This window comes from Lissotriton helveticus, assembly GCF_964261635.1.
Source record: "Lissotriton helveticus chromosome 1_1 unlocalized genomic scaffold, aLisHel1.1 SUPER_1_unloc_14, whole genome shotgun sequence".
In the NCBI taxonomy this organism is placed as follows: Eukaryota; Metazoa; Chordata; class Amphibia; order Caudata; family Salamandridae; genus Lissotriton; species Lissotriton helveticus.
The window spans coordinates 1,204,251-1,221,442 of record NW_027611653.1 but is presented as its reverse complement, the minus strand read 5'-3'; the positions used below and the strand labels follow the sequence as shown (position 1 = coordinate 1,221,442).

At 46.7% G+C, this 17,192-nt stretch overlaps 1 protein-coding gene and 1 long non-coding RNA gene across 2 annotated transcripts in view; both read left to right on the top strand.

The window, feature by feature from the left end:
- Positions 1–17,192, top strand: part of LOC144805540 (uncharacterized) — a 215,678-nt gene that overhangs the window by 173,987 nt on the left and 24,499 nt on the right. The window lies entirely within an intron of this gene.
- Positions 1–17,192, top strand: part of LOC144805552 (uncharacterized) — a 39,524-nt gene that overhangs the window by 228 nt on the left and 22,104 nt on the right. Inside the window, exons 2-4 of the long non-coding RNA XR_013605538.1 lie at positions 7,476–7,526; positions 8,673–8,791; positions 16,455–16,524. This is a non-coding gene — a long non-coding RNA (uncharacterized LOC144805552). The remainder of the gene's footprint in view (positions 1–7,475; positions 7,527–8,672; positions 8,792–16,454; positions 16,525–17,192) is intronic.

Sequence of the window (17,192 nt, the reverse complement as noted above, 5' to 3'; positions counted from 1 at the left end):
CAAGCACAGCAAGCACAGACTGTACAAGAACGTAGACATTGGGAGGACTCTGGTTGGGAAGACTTGCTAGCCGCAGCAAGGGCATGAGATCAATCAGTTTTTTTGCGGATTGTTGCAAACGGCAATAAGTCGAGCAAGCCAGCCCAGGACTACCATCTAGATCCTAAAACATGGTTCAAACACTTTGCACATTTATATGCATGTCCGGGTTCACCTTCAAGCAAGAACGTATGCATAAATAAAGAACTGACAATGTCCTAGGAGTTTGAACCACTGTATTTTAGTATCTTAGATACTAAGTACGCTATAGCCGCCATTAAGCCGCCCAAAGCGCCATCCCCAGATACCATCCCGGGAGACCTCTTTAGGCATGACCCAGAGGTATGGGCACCGTAGATCAACTTACTGTGCAATGCAAGTAGCAGAGGGCAGCCTATCCCTATATCATGGAAGGGCGCGGAGATCGTCCCTATATACAAAAAGGGCAGTAGGGACGATCCCGCTAATTATAGACTCTGGCAAATGCCACACAAAAACACACAGACCCACACACACACACAGACCCACACACAGACCCACACACACCAACAGAGCCCCACACACACACACACACACCTAGGACAACAGTGCAGTTACCAACTCCTGGCCTAAGAGTAAGTAGCATATACCCACCTAATATACCACACTTCACTACCCATGTTTACCACAATGCAGATACTCACCACTTGCATAGCACTGCAGCCACCCACCCAGTGTTCAGAGCTATAAACTGCAAAGGACACCGAGCTATCCCCCCACGAATATCATTGCACACACTGTGTGGGGAAGGCAAGGGGCAGTCAGCCCCTTGGATTACAGTTCAACCACCCTCCTCACGCACATCGTACCACACTGTGCACTTATGAAGGGTGCAGCCATGCATCCAGGGCAACAACTGTACACTGCCGGAGCGGGTCAAGGCGCAGCACTCCGTACACAGCACTGCAGCAGAGTATTACACAGTCAGTCAGCACCACGTTTGTGTAGGTTCAGCAAGATGCAGTTCTAGGGTACCCTCTGAAAACGTCTTTCTGCCCTTTCTGTTTCAGATACAGTGCCCATGCACGCTGGCTGGTAGAGGGCCCGGGCCTTGTCCCATGGTGTCCTAACACTGACTCATTCTTATCCCATCTTAGAGGCCCTTACTCCATCCAGCATTGGGTGTGTGTCTGAATACAGAATAACACAATCCCCGTAAACTATCCACCAAGGTGTCATCTTTAGAAACACAACTAGTCTTCGGAGTAGAAGGTGCGCCTCACTTCCTCTCAATTTTAATTAAGAATATTCGATTTCATTGTGTTTTTCACATTAGTTGTAAATGCCACTCAGCAAACAATTGTCAGTAGCGGAAAGCAGTGACCTATAACCCCAAAAGCGTTGCGCACCACGTTCAGCTTCTACCCCGCCCCCCAGTGAATGGATTGGAACGGATTTGCACCCCCTAAATAGGGAACCAGGCCTTGCCCAGGAGATGCCCTTTTGGCACGGTGGAAAAATCTGCTGCACCCAGTTCTGTAACCAGTATGCCAGCCAGCTGCAGGGCGCCCCAGGGAAAACGGGAGTAAAGATAACACAGAAACGGGAGGAGGCGGGAGTAAAGACAACACAGACAACAGGAGCGGGGGAAAGAGTAAAGACAATACGGACAATGGAAGGGAGCGGGAGTAAAGACAAACAAGCATTAAGCACAGGCACACGGACAGCGGGAAGGGGGGACCGGAACGGGAAAACGGACAGCGGGGGGGGGGAACGGGCACACGGACAGCGGGAGGGGGGGCGGGAACGGACCCAGGCTTCGTATGGGGAGTCAAGCACAGCCATGAGACGAAGTCAACAAGAACACGTGCCAGTGCTCCCCACTCACCAGAATCGAGGACATCCCGAGCTGAGCGCGGGCGTTCATCAGAACCCGGCCGCCATCTTCGGAGAAATGAGCACAACAAACCCCCAAAAAATAAATAAATAACCACCGCCCACCGCCGCATGACGTGGGCAAAAGCCTAAAATTCTCGGGAACGCCCACGAATCTGCTCCGGCATTGACGGACAGATCTCTGTTCCAATGGCTAGCCTCCATTTATGGAGCTAGCCAATGGAACAGAGGGGCGGGACAACACACACATACTGTAGACTTAAGATTTCGCCTGCGCGGCAGCTTTCGACAGGCGAAACCTAAAAATGGGAACGATCGTGCTAGTAGACCATGTCTTAGGCAGTGGGGCATTGGTTAGAATATTAAAAATATTTAACAACAGTGGGGCCCAAAAATCTGGTTTATATTTAATAAGATCGATGGGCAACCCATCAGGGCCTGGAGTTTTATTGCCCACACTCTGACGTATAGCCTCCTCGAACCTCGTTTATTGATAATGAGACTCAAGGTGTCACCCTGTTAATAAAAGGGTCGGGTTAAAAAGCAGGCTCTTGGTAAATAGTGGAAAAGTGACTTTCCCAGGTAGCGCTCATTATGTTGCAGCTGATGGGAGTTAACGGTTGTCCCATTGATCTTAACTCTTTAATGGTAGTCCAAAATATATTCCCATTATTTTAGCTGGCAGAATTTATGAGCACATCCCAGTGCTCACCTAATAACTGTTCCTTCCTATTAGCAATAGCCTGCTTATATGTCAACCTTAAGGACTTGACCAAATCATTACACCTAGGGCTTTGAGATTCGGGCCTTGCGGAGCTTCCTGTTGACAATTGAGCACTCCTGATTGAACCATCTAGGTTCGCGCAGTACTGTACAAATGGGGTTAGACATCAAGGATTTAATGGCTCCACTGAGTTCGATAAAGGTGCTGATAGCCACTGGGTGTGGAACAGGGCCTCTAAGCAGATATTAATAAGATTCATGTTTCCCCTAACCATAGAACTGAATCGGTCTGCGTTATTAATGCCTCACCATACCAGTCTGCGGTTATCTATGGACGGTGATAGATCTCCTGCACCACATTCTGTCTGAGGCGTTGGAACTGGAGACATCTGTAACGTTACTTGTATTGGGTTATGGTCCCCAAAGAATGTGGCCATAATTTCGGCTTTAAGCAAGCTTGCTTCTAAAGCGGGGGGGGGGGGATAAAAAAACATTATCAATTTCAGATGAACAGACCCTCCCTCTGAATGTCGGTTCAGGGGGGGGCATTATCTTTTGTAGTTGCATCAATTTCCATAACATTAATTAAGTTAAGGGTGTTCAAATGGTCCATTAGCTCTCTACCCCTATTGCATGTTTGTCTGCTGCTGTGTGAATATTCGCTTGACCATGAGTAAGATAGCTTAGCAATAAACTCGCCCCCACACAGATTCCTACAGACTTAAAAGAGTCTTTCCAATAGATGCAATACAATTAAACAAATTTATAAAATGCATATTTGGAACAGAATGAAAATCATTGTTATAAAAATTAATTATCCAAAAGAAAATTCCCCTATTAAATAATATGTCTAGAAAATTATTGTTATCTGTATGTACAGTTTTTATGCATCCACCTGTCTTAATATTGACCCAGATTGATAAACCCCCAATTGGTCGACCCTGCTTGGGGGTTGATGCTAGGATATTATGGCATTCAAACCCCTCACTATACAATTCTTTTGTGGCCCATGTTTCCTGAAATAAAAGGATATCTTGGTCTTTAATAAGTTGTACCCAATCTGGCTGGTGAAGTTTAGAGTACAACCTTGCAACATTCCAGCTTAAGATACGGAGGTCTGAACTTGCTGAGGCCTTCGTTTGCATAGGGGGATAAGTGGGTTGTGGGAATAGTACACTCAGTTACTGGCAGGGCATGAGGTAACCTAATAGCAGGATCAGTATTTTCCCCAAAAGTTGATATCAGTTTTCTGTCTCTAATCCAGACAAGGTCTGGAACCTATTAGAGGTAGTAATTCAAGAGAAATTGTTGGTGAAAGGAGCATGACTTGGTTTGAGGAAATAACCAAGGGGTAGTGTGCATATGTTAGTGCTATTAGGTGTTATGAATTTGCAACCCCTTAGTAGGTGTCTCACCAAAGAAGGTCTGCGAAAGTTAATTAGAATACTGTCCCCTTCGATATTTTTTTGTAGATGCACTGACTCACCCAACTCTGCGTGCCATAATAATATCCTTTAATTCGGATACATGGAAGCTTCTATGCCTTGATAGCCAGTCCGCACATTTCATGCGTAGCTGGCTCCATGACTCATGCTGATCCCTCTTTAAAGTGGGTACCCCTGCCAGTACCAACACATAGGGCAAGCAGCGGGCGGCACACTCAGGACATCCTGATTATCCATTCATACTTGGGGCGGCAGGAACATTAATGCACGAGGTACTAGGCAACCTGTTCTGATTCGAACCCCTGGGCTTGTTTAACCTATTAGCACCATCCCTGGTGGGGTTGGTATTTGAAATGGTTATTGGTATAGGGGGTTGGGGGGAGAGGGGAGGACCCATTTCTATCTATAGGAAATTGACGCAGCCCCTGGATTGATCGTATATCGGGTGAAGGGTGATTGCAGGAGCAGTATCTGCCAGTTTGCGACACAATTTCGGCATCTAAAATACTCATACCAACACCTACGCTATCGATGGCCCTGCTCCCATCAACCTCTTTGATTTCGGCCACCTTTTCCCCCACTGTCCCCTTAAAACGCTTGGCTACTAAAATAGCCACCCGCCTTCTTATCCAGGGTAGATGAAAAGAACTGCTGGGGAAAGAGTCGTGACCTCATTCTATGCCAATCTATGGAGAGGAGCTGTGTCTCCTGGAGGAGGCACACATCTGCCTCCATGTTATCCCGGTAGGAAAGGATGGACCTCCTTTTATTGGGATTGTTGAGACCTCTCGCGTTGAGAGTGAGAATTTTCAGTGTGGGCTGGGAAACGCGTGTCATAGTGAGTGCACCAGCTTTGGCCTGTATTTGGGTCCCTGTGATCCCTTTTCCCCCTGGGCCCCAATGTCTGCCCGGCCTTCATTGCCCTTTGATCCTCTCTTCAACGTCTTTAACCTGCATACCAGTTCTCCACCCTCCCCTCCCTAACTCCAACTTAGAAACCCATTAACCTCAAATTGTCCAGGGCCCGCCTTTCGTGCGTGCGCGTCCTTGGAAGTCGGAATAGTTGGGAACGTGTGTTTCCTGTTCCCCATGTCTCTACACTCCCCGTGTCTCTACGCTCCCAGCAGATTTGTTCGCCGCCCACCCAGCCTTGCAAATGTCACTTATCTGTCCCTCAGTCGTTCACGGTGTCATCATAGGGGAATGTCTCTTTCGCCAATGTCTCCAGCACTGCCAGAATTTCTCGTGCCATGGTCTTGGGGTTCGGTCTCGTTGCTCGCTCTGTGCTACCTTATGCCATCTTTCTCGAGGAGTTTTGGTCTGTGGGCCCTCTGTCTCCTCCTGGATTGGATTCTCAATGCCCAGCACCTGGCAAGTGTCCTGCATGGATCTGAGCTGGAGGAGTTTGCCCTGCCATATGAAAATCAGCCAGAAAGGGTGACCCAAAGAATACGGTATTCCTTGATTTCGAAGACGCAGAGTTGCCACTCGGAACTCTCTACACTTTTGAAGGGGTATAAGAGCCAGGTCATGGTGCAAAGCTATGGAGTGGTCCTGATATCTTAGTGGTTGCTTGTCCCTGGCAGCACGTAGCATACACTCATTTAGTTGAAAGTCTGAAATGTAAGCCAAAATATCCGGTGGGGCGCCCAGTATGCTCCTGAAGAGACCCTGCAGGTATTGTGTGATGTCTGGCCCTTCTTCTTTAGGTGGAACTCCCTTAACACAGATGTTGTTTTGCCGAGACCGATTCTCCAGGTCTTCTCTGTGTGTCTGGAGATCGATCTGTTGAGCCTTGAGCCGGACTATCTCTTGCTGTAGATGCTCCACCTCCTTTTCCTGGGCTTGCTCCTGATCCTCGATGGAGGCCATACGGTCCCCAACGGTATCGACGTCCCGCCTTATCAAAAGGCGGGACGTTGATGCCGTTTGGGAACGTGTGGCCTCCATCGGTTATCTCCTTCATCTCCCCGCTATTTCCCTTTTCAGCGTCTGCAAGTCGCCTTGTAATGCACCGAATAGAGACTCTAAAAAGGCGTGGGTAACTGGGGCTTCAGAGGTGTCCACATCTTGGTTGATTTGTGTCGTTGGGGAGAGCATCCCTTCTCCGCTGCTGTCATCGGGAGCTTGGTCAGCATCTTTTTTAGATTCTGATCCTTCTTGCTTCTCGCTGAGGACATGGCTGCTATATCTCTTACCACATCACCAGACCGGCATGCCTTGTCGTGGGGGTCCCAGCCCAAGTGGGTGGCAGTCACCGGGTTGTCCTCCCGCTGAGCTCCACTACGCTGTTGCTTGATGGTGAGGGCCCTAGGTGTCACTCCCTTTCAGTCTCGTCCGGGCCATGCTGTCTTCGACCATCTGCTATTGCCCTGCTGGGCATCTGCTGCTTGTTCTCAATACTCTAAGCAATTAGCGCCCAAACCTGCTGTGAATTCCCCTGTAGGCCAGCAGCCCTATCTGAGCCTGGAGCACTAGATGTCTTCTAGTACCACTGCGGCTAATTCCTGCATTATGTGCTTGCAGGCCGTGGCCTCCGGTTTCCTCTGACTTGGCAGTCAGCTCCAGAGAGACTAATCCATGCCCAGGCTTCTCACCCATTGGCACCTTGTGATTCTTACAGAGTTACAGTTTATATCTCAATCCCCTTATTGGATTTTGTCATTTTAGTGTCATGTTGTTCAATACACTTTACTTTATTTTTCTATTTATTTATTTATTTATTTTTTGTTTTGCATTTTGACTTTTACTTTTTTGGTTTCTGCATACATATTTTTCATATTACCTTAAGTTAAGCCTGCCTGTTCGGTGATTAGGTACCAGGGGGTTGATCCTAGGTTAATTGAATGGCTTTGAAAGTTCACTCTGACAACGGTTGTGATTGTTCCACATCTACCGCAAATAATAATTCAGTTTCTTACAGAAACTATCTAACATTATCTGCAAAACAGGCAGTTGATAACCTACCAGGGTTGAAGCACCATGTGGACAGATTGAAATATGGGACGAGTATTGTGTGGCAATAGAATCTCTAAAAAACTTCAGTTTGCAGACGAACCAAGAATTACGCTTGAATGTCATAACTTTTTAACACAAGGTAGTCAGGAAAGTGTGGCGAATATATGGCAGCATTTTGACAGCCCCAAGCAAATTTGAGAACAGAGTTGATGTATGTTGCAGAGACGAGTCTGTTCACCCAATGTGAGTTGTGATATCCGCTTTGCTGATCTGCCTGAAGTTATGATGCTGCTGACAGTAGCGTGTCTGCTAAAAGCGATGGCGTGACTGGTGGAACTATAAAGCCAAATAAGAGAAAGTTATCTTCCGACACCGCAGTCTTCGTGACTGAGACCAGTAATGCTGAAGACTCACAGCAGTAATTTCTCCTTTCAGACCGTTATTGCTGCAGATGGAGCGAAGCCAAGAAGTAAGCACATTACTAAGGTACCAACAAAGTTTAATATTATTAATTTGTATTAACTTTTTCTCTTTTACAGCATTTGGAAATGCATTTTCTAATTGTGTTGCTTTTTGGTTAGTTTTTTTATTGTAGGCTATTATCTTCGTTTTAAAGGGAAGGATGTTGTAGTGTGTGACCTTAATGCTGCAGTTTGCATTTCATTACCATCATTTGCTTACCCAGGAGAATCTCCAGGGTGGAGGAGGTTTGCTGTTCCAGAGTTCTTTCTTCAGCTTCTGGGCAGTTGTCGCTCTGTGGCGATCTGTGGTCCTGTTTCTCTGCTCTCCTTGTAGTAGCTCTTATCAGAGATTCATCCATCCGCCAACGATAATAAGATGCTAGGCATCACCCAGCACACAACACAGACTATGATGTGCTACGTCTATCTGCTCGGCGCAGTTAAAGCGCGGATAAAGTTCTCCGGACCCATCAGGCTGTGAATGTAACCTAAGGGCTTAAGATGAAATGAAGAGCTTACCTCCTTCCTGAGTGGCTCCAGACTGCTGTGTGCAGACCCGATAGCTGGCAGTACCCTGGACTATGTATGTATAAATCAGATTATGTTGGAAGTAACCTGCAATATATTGTGGCAGGCAGCACCCTGCCATAGAGTAGGATTTCCTGGGTGTGAAGGGCGGCTGATTCCGATTGGTTGCTTGATAGTTTTCCAGAAACTCATGTTCTTGATTGTTCATGTAGTTAATGAAACATGCCTAGGCGTTTTATCTCTTCAGTTGACAGAAGCTGCAATAAAAGTTTCTTTGTCGTTGCAAAAAAATATGAACGGCCGACGAGCCTCTGTCTGTCAAAGAATGGAAGGGCTGGGGAACTGTCCGTCATCTCACTGCTAAGCAGAGCAGTGTCATGCTTCATCCTCCGTCAGGCCTCTGATTTTGACCAACATCGCTTAGAACACTGGGACTTTAGAGCCCATCCTTTTAATGAGAAAAACAAAACTACAAGTCCCATAAGCAATAGTGGTGGAGGTGTCACACATGACCTGGCACAACATCCGATTCAGCATATCCAGTTTCATTTTATAAGTATTTGACACAATATTGAATTTATAACATTTGTTTTTTATGGTCATGAGCCACCAGAATACTAAAAACATGTCTTTTATTTTGAAGGTCAATTAAGTAATGGTCACCAGCTTGGAAGCTCTGTTAATTCTTCAGTATTTGTCATTGATCTCCACATGTGGATGGTTTGGGTCTGCCTCCTGCATCGTTCCCGATAACTCACACAGGTAAGGAGCTTGTAGCAGCAACGTGATAACCCTGTACTCGTCTGTAGGAAGTGCGCTCCGAGGCAGGTATCCGATCATTTTTGTGAAACAAGCAAGCGCCAATATCTGCTATGTACATTTGTTAAAATAAAACAGTCAAATCACAGTATACTGTTCCGGAGGTTCAGTCCCAGAGACATTATCTGTAACTGAACGCAGACACCCTAGGAAGCATGTGCTTTTAAGACAAGTTGCGTTCACTCACCTGAAGGTGACATGCTTCATCATTGGGCTATACTCCTCACCAGGCCGGCGCTACAATGCCTGGCGGGCACCAAAAGACGCCACTTTGTCGGAGATCTTTTAATAAGTACGCCGGGTGAGCATAGTAGGACAGAGGATGTTGTGTCATAAGATGTGAGATTGGTGAAGTCTGAATATAAGATCAACCATCGACCAGTTGCCACAATATAGTTCATGTGATCATCCTCGTCCATGTTGAGATTAAAAACAGTGGCAGAGAAATTGAGGAACTAATGGCCCCTATCACTGTGTGAAAGTGTCGATCACCTGTGGACCTGCTGGTAAGCTGGGGTCTATACTTCAGGTCAACGTTTTTCATGCCTTGTGTAGTCATGGAGCAATCTGTTGGCATTTCATCAGGACCAAATATGGGAAAATGGGTAAATGTGACCTAATCTTCTCCACAGCGTGAGGAGCTCTGTAACTCAAAGCCCTGCACCGTGCATAGGTGATAAGGTGCCTATTAACATCTTACTACCACAGGTGAGCACTGCCTAACAGGGTACACTAGATACGGTAACCCTCCTAAAATTCAGGGCATATTGACTTATCCAATAGCGAGGACGCCGCATCAGAGGGCAACTGGTTTGAAAAGCACATGCTTCCTAGGGTGTCTGCGTTCAGGTAGAGATAATGTCTGTGGGACTGAATCTCCAGAACAGTATACTGTTAGTTGATTTATAAGAAGAAAGTGTATACTGGACTGTCATTTTCCTTGTCATCTCACACCGGGAGGCCAACACATCTATCATACATTTAATTCAAAAATAGCAAAAGGCCAAGCAAACTAACAAGTGACAATTGTCTTTGCAATGGACGAGTGCATCCACCCTAAAGCAAGTTGGAGTATATAATGCTAATGCTACACAATGTATTTTTATACACTTTTCTCCTAATACAAGTCAATGAAACATGAACACGTGATAGAAGCAGTTACTGAAACAACACTAATGAGTAGGAGGCAGGATCTTCTCTCGAGAGGAATGTGAGGAGTCCGTGAGGTGCAGATCAAAGATACACAGAAAAGCTGCAGAATTCACTGTTTCTGGAAATGTTCAATTTACTACAAGATGCAGGAAAGTGTGCAGATGGACATCACTAAAGAAAATGGTTCTGGGCCCTAATAGAATCATGTAACTTTGCAGACATATTAAGGCGAACAGACACATCAAATTAATATAAGAATATTGTAATTTGGTAATGTAATATATCAATGCAGGTTGTGGCATTCATGTGTAACCAATTATCGGTATTAAAGAAACCAGTATATCCGGTTATGCTTTCTCAATTCCTTCTTCCTAGAGGCCACCACTGCTGCTATCCAGCTGTATTCAGGAGTGCCTCCTGTGACCTGGAATCCTGCATTTAATCAATACCAACGGTTGTCAATGCTTCTAGCCAACTCCGGTCACTGGTGCCACTCGCACCCCACCACCCTTGGGCCTGTTATTCTTTTAGCTAGCTCCAGTCAGTAGTGGCCCCTTGGACCTGTATGTAAGCCTACTAGCCAGCTCCTGTTAGTACTGGCCCCGGGGACCTGTTATCATTCTAGCCAACTTGAGTCATTAGTAGCACCTTGGGACTAGTGATCATACTAACCAGCTTCAGTCAGTATTGGCTCCCTGAGACCTATTATCCTGCTAAGTAACTTCAGTCAGTAGTGACGCCTGTACCTTAAATCGTGCAAATATTAAAAACCAGAGGTCAACTCTACTGCCAACCAGTTCCAGTCAATATTGACATGTATTGTTACCCTGCTTGTAATGAATATCAGAGGCCAGCGTTGTTACTAGCAAGCTCCAGTCACCAGTGGCCCGTCACATATTATCCTCAATAGGATCAGTGCCCAAGGCCTGTGCAGCTGCTAACCTGCTCTAGTCAGTAGTGACCTCCCAGACCTGTTATTCTGCATATAATCAGCAAGGCTTCGGTTCTAAAAACACTCACCCCACATCCTTATGGTATATTAGCAATGTAATTTATTTACTTACATCATACGGTAGGTACCGCACTATATCACACGATCCCAAAAACAAAGAAAATCAAAATGTGCCTAACTGTTCAGCACTGTTCAAAAATGACCAACTCACACCAAGCACTATAGCCTGCTACATCACATGGCACACTCAGCCACAACATGACCAGATACCACGGCAGAGATTTGGGGCCATTAATCTTATGTTTGAGGCATGTGTGCTGTAGATGCACATGCTTTACATACTCCTGCCATCTTGTGTTGGGTCCGGATGTTTGCAAGTTGTTTTTCTTTGAAGAAGTCTTTCCAGTCACGAGGTAAGGTGACTCCTCCTTTCGGTGATAGTGCACATGGGCATTGACTCCATTGTTAGATTCTTTTTTACCCCCAACAGGTTTGGATGTGTATTGCTGCGCTCCGAAACCGTTCTTCGGGTTCCCCTCGGTGCGCAGTCCACTCTACCCTCGACAGTATTGTTTCAGTATGCATTTCTTTGTTCTCTGCGTTTCAGATCAATCGACAAACTATCCATTTTCGATAGAAAACCTTGCGGGCAACCGTCGGGCTACGTAGCCCCAGCCTTCTACAAATGGAACGGACTCCATTCCATTTATTTCCTTGGTACCACACCAAGTACCCTCGCACCGACCTACATCAAGTTTGTAACTTATGCCTCTCTCCGGAGCACAAGGAGGAAGACTGCGACGCTTGTAAGTCGTTGCGGTCCAAGAGGACTCTACCCGATCATCAGGCTCGATGACGAGAGAGGCAGCGCCAAAGCATTCAACACACTGGATATCTTTGCAGAAGAATCTGACCAAGAAGAGATAGAAGCATCCTCCGTAGAAGAAGAGGCCCTCTCGATTCCAGAGTCTGATTCCGAGCTCGAAATCTATCTGGAGTCCCAAGATGTGCCTTCGCGACATGGTACAGTGAGTACCGAAGAACCCTTGCCCCCTAAATCCTCTTCTAAAACTCATAAGGCTACGGCACCACCTCTGCCTTCTGGCCAAAGTCGGCACCGAGACAATGTTTCCAACGCCACGTCCCTCGGCACCAAAACAAACCGTCAAGCCTTCCAGCTCCGGATCGAGTCAGAAGAAATTACCTTCGGATCCGGAATCATCATGCTCCAAGGACAAATCTGGTTTGGAGCCGAAACCCTCCGCCGCGAAACACAATCATGCTTCGGAGCCAAAACCCTCCGCTTCGAAACACAATCTCTCTTCTGAGCCAAAACATTCTAAAGACTAGCCGAAATCCGAGGACAATGTTCTCGAGCCTCCAGAACCAATTTTAGACGTCCTTACCCCGGCATACCAGAAGTCGGGAGATCAAAGAGGAGCAGTCCTATAACTGGGGATGCTCCGGGACGTTCGATAGATTCGCCTTTGGAAACTCTGAGCCCTGCTGAGTGACTCGCGGCTCCCCTTGCGCCTTTTGAACACCTGAGCCCAGCTGAGTGACTCGCGGCTCCCTTGCAGACTTTGGAACACCTGAGCCCGCTGAGTGACTCGCGGCTCCCCTAAAGATCGTAAGCCCTCTGACATCCTGCTAGAGCCCGGCTGAGTGACACGCGGCTCCCTGATTCTCCTGGTCCCGCTGGATCCCCAAAGATCACATCGTATCCCCCGGCTCAAGGATTGAGAGCTGTGCGCCGGATACGCACCGATATTGACACTGAACCATAAGACTGTCCCGCTACCCCCATCCTGACAGAGACTTTCTGGGCCCTTGCCCTATTTGTAAATACCTGCATTTGCTGATCATAAAGATCCTTTTGCATCACGAGATAAAGAACGTTCTTAAGAAGCTATGGTGTGGTGTCTCTTTGTCGTGTGGTGCTGGTATAGTATGTACGATCCTAGATTCGAGACTCTCCTCCTGAGAAGTCTCTCGCCAGCGCTCGGCTTTTGTACTTAGGAGGGTGGGCCCCAGGGTGGTCAGGTACACTTCCTGGTTGCCCCTGAGGTCACCGTCCAACACGGAGTACCACAAGGATCGTCGCTCTGCCACACGCTCTTCAACATCTACATGGCCCTCCTTGTCACCATCGTCAAACAGCACGGACTCAGTATAGTATTCTACGCCCACGACACCCAGATGATCCTCTCTCTCACCAAGGACACTACACAATCCGACAACAGTACATCTACTTCACCAGTTGGGTTTTACAATAATTGCACAGAAATCTCACCTGTGTCCGGCACAAGTGCAATCTTATCTGGGAGCTTCCATCAACACTCTCAATGCTCTAGCCACTCCCAATATAGCCAGGATTCACAATATCCAGGCCACACTATTACAATTTCAACTCAACCAATCATTACCAGCCAAAGTCTTCATGCAACTGCTGGGAATGATGGCATCCTGCGTTGCAATCGTACCTCATGCAAGGCTTCACATGTGTCCTCTGCAACAATGTCTAACGAGTCAGTGGAATCAATCACAGGGGGCCAGATGTAAGAAGTGATTTTGCATGCACAAACGGGTTTGCGAACCCGTTTGCACATGCAAAATCACTGTTGGCCGTGTACAATTCCAAAATAGCGAGTCGCAGTTTATTTGCGACTCGCTATTTCGGAATTGCGAGTCGCAATTAGGAAGGGGCATTCCCTCCCTAATTGCGTCCGCAATGCTATGTGTGAATGTTTGGTGACCACAATTGCGGTCGCAAAACACTTGCAAATGACCACCCTCTTCAAGAGGGTGGCATTGCAGTCGCAATTTCAAAGGGGTCCCCAGGGTACACCATCCACTTTGTGACTGTGTCTAATAACATTTTTTAAGGGCCGGCAGTGGTCCCAGGGACCTTAAAGAATGAAACAAAAACGTTTCATTTTTTTTTAATGCATCCCGTTTTCCTTTAAGAAAAACAGCCTGCATTTAAAAAACAGAAAGGAAAAAAAAGCTGCTTTATTAAAAAGCAGTCCCAGATATGGTGGTCTGCTGAGCTCAGCAGGCCACCATCCCTGGTAGGGCTGGCATTCCCAATGGGCTCGCAAATTGCGGGAGGCTCATTAATATTAATGAGCCTCGCAATTTGCGACCCCGACCTAGTATTGGTAGACAGCGGCAACCATCATTTGCTGCAGTGGTGGAACCCTCAAAACTTGGCAAAAGGGCGGCCTTTCGTAGACCCGATTCCACAGTAACCGGTTGGGGTGCCCATCTTCAACATTGCAAAGTCCAGGGGCTGCAGTCGGACAAACAAACGTCTCCGCATCAACTACCTGGAACTTCTAGCAGTGTTTCTAGCACTCAGCTTTTCTCACCCAACTTGTAGGCAAGACGGTCTGAGTACGCACAGAGAACATCACAGCAATGTACTACCTACAGAAATAGGGAGGGACTCACTCTCTCCAGCTGTCGCACCTTGCACAGAAAGAAAAAAAAAAGCTGCTTTATTAAAAAGCAGTCCCAGACATGGTGGTCTGCTGAGCTCAGCAGGCCACCATTCCTGGTAGGGTTGGCATTCCCAATGGGCTCGCAAATTGCGGGAGGCTCATTAATATTAATGAGCCTCGCAATTTGCGACCCCGACCTAGTGTTGGTAGACAGCGGCAACCATCGCTCGCTGCAGTGGTGGAACCCTCAAAACTTAGCAAAAGGGCGGCCTTTCGTAGACCCGATTCCACAGTAACCGGTTGGGGTGCCCATCTTCAACATTGCAAAGTCCAAGGGCTGCAGTCGGACAAACACACACGTCTCCACATCAACTACCTGGAACTTCTAGCAGTGTTTCTAGCACTCAGCTTTTCTCACCCAACTTGTAGGCAAGACGGTCTGAGTACGCACAGAGAACATCACAGCAATGTACTACCTACAGAAATAGGGAGGGACTCACTCTCTCCAGCTGTCGCACCTTGCACAAAGCATTTGGGATTTGGCGATTCACCAGAAAATCTATCTCCTAGCAGAACACCTCCTAGGAGTAGACAATCAGATTGCAGACCTGCTCAGCAGACACAGGTAGCAAGTACACGAGTGGGAACTTCCTCCCCAAGTTCTTCTTCCCTACGTTCAAAACTGAGGTTTTCCACAAATAGATCTGTTTGCCACAGTGCACAACGCAAAAAGCCCAAACTCTGCATCCAGGTTCCCACACCCAGCATCCGAAGGCAATGCCCTATGGATGATTTGGTCAGGGATATTTGCTTACGCTTTTCCGCCTCTCCTGCTAATTCCATTACTAGTTCGGAAGCTCAGACAAATGTCCCTCACTGATCTTAATAGCCCCCACATGTTCTCGTCAACCTCGGTACTCTCAACCTTAAAACTATCAGTGGTTCCACATCAAAAGCTACATCTCACACCTTGTCTCCTCACTCGGAGCCATGGAGAAATCAGACATCCAATTCCCAGAGAACTCAACCTAGCGATTTGGCTCCTGAAGTCGTAGAGTTTGGTTATTTACAACTACCACCAGACTATATGAATAATTTCAAGGAAGCTAGTAAGCCTACTACAAGAGCATGTTATGAGGCAAATGGAAACGTTTTGTTGCCTATTGTAACAACAACAATATCAATCATCTTGATGCTTTTGTGCAGAACATCATTTGTTAACTGTTGCCTTTACAGCAATGTGGATTAACTTACACATCCATTTGTTAACACCCGGGAGTTGTAGCTGCATACTTGCAAAATAGACAACACCTATCTCTCTCAGAGTACCAGTGATTAAAGCCTTCATGGAAGGATTAAAAAGGGTTATACCGCCAAGTGTTCCCCCTGCTCCAGAGTGGAACTTAAACATAGTTCTTACAAGGCTAATGGGCCTGCCTTTTGAACCAATGCACAAATGTCCGTTACAATTCCTATCATGGAAAGTTGCTTTCCCCATAACGATAACCTCACTAAGGAGAGTTGAGGAACTTCAGGCATTAACTATACAAGAGCCTTTCTTTCAACTTCACAAAGATAGAGTGGTTCTACGTACCAATCCTAAATTTCTCCTTAAAGTAGTTTCTGCTTAGGGGTAATTTGTGCGCGATATCAAATTAAAATAACATAACATTAGCATTTTCATTATTAATCGAACCATCGTAATTCTTGTATAGAATGTATGTGCTGCAATGATAATAGAATCAGATAAAAGTAATTAGCAGTATAAGCACATTGAACAAAATGAATAGTTCCACCATCTTTCTGAAATAATGTACATATGCAAGCATATAAAAACTGTATGTAGCGTTTTCCTACTATGCTTTCCTGTGTGTGTCTCTGTTGGTCTCTGTGTGTCTGTCTCCCATTCCCTGTAGGCAAAGTATGTAGCTCCCCGTTCTAGAAGAGTCGGTTAAGAAGGAGCACACTGCATTGAATAATTTCTTGGTGTGCACTTTTTATTAGTATTACAGGAAATCACAATGATTGATTGTCTCTTTTATATTCTTCTTTCCCACAGGGTCTTTCACTTCAGTCCCTTAGGTGATCCTCGGCCGCCGTCGTCCCTCAGACAGAAGGAAAAGACTCAGGTAAGTGTTTTTGATTTATGGTTTAGTCAAGGGAGGATGTGAGGGATAAATAATAGCTATGCATAAATGTGAAGGGAGGGGGTAGAGGTTGGAGCAACCAAAAGAAAAAGAGTAGCCGATGATTTCTGCTCTTGTCTTTCTTTTCTGTCTCACTTATTTCATTTTCCCAGGGTTCCTTTTTCCCCCTCAGCCTCCCCTCCCTCTTTGACTCAGCCCCTTTCCAAATGCCCTGTAGACGCCCACGCACCTGGAAGAGCCACGTCCCTCCGGGGCCACGGCGTGGTGACTCTGCGTCCTTCAGTGAGGTCTGGTCTCCTTCTGTTTCGGCTTTCCCTCCTCCACCAGTTTCAGGTGTTCCGCTCGCTGACAAGCTGTGACCTCCCCTGGGCTCCGTTTTTCTCTTTTGAAGGCTGTTAGGTCTTCTCCGTCTTTCCAGTCTTCCCCTGCTAGTTTCTCCATCTCGCATTCCCGTGCTGCGTGTAGCTGGATCAACTACTGACCAACCTGTTGCACTCTCCACCCCACCTTCTTGAAGCGTGTATCCTCTGATGTCCGTCCTCAGCTCCGGCTTAAAGGGGCTGCCTGCCAATTCCCCTCTCTCTACTTCTTGATGACAGCAAAGCGGACAACTGGTAAAACGGGACTGTGAATATAGGAGGGGAGAAATA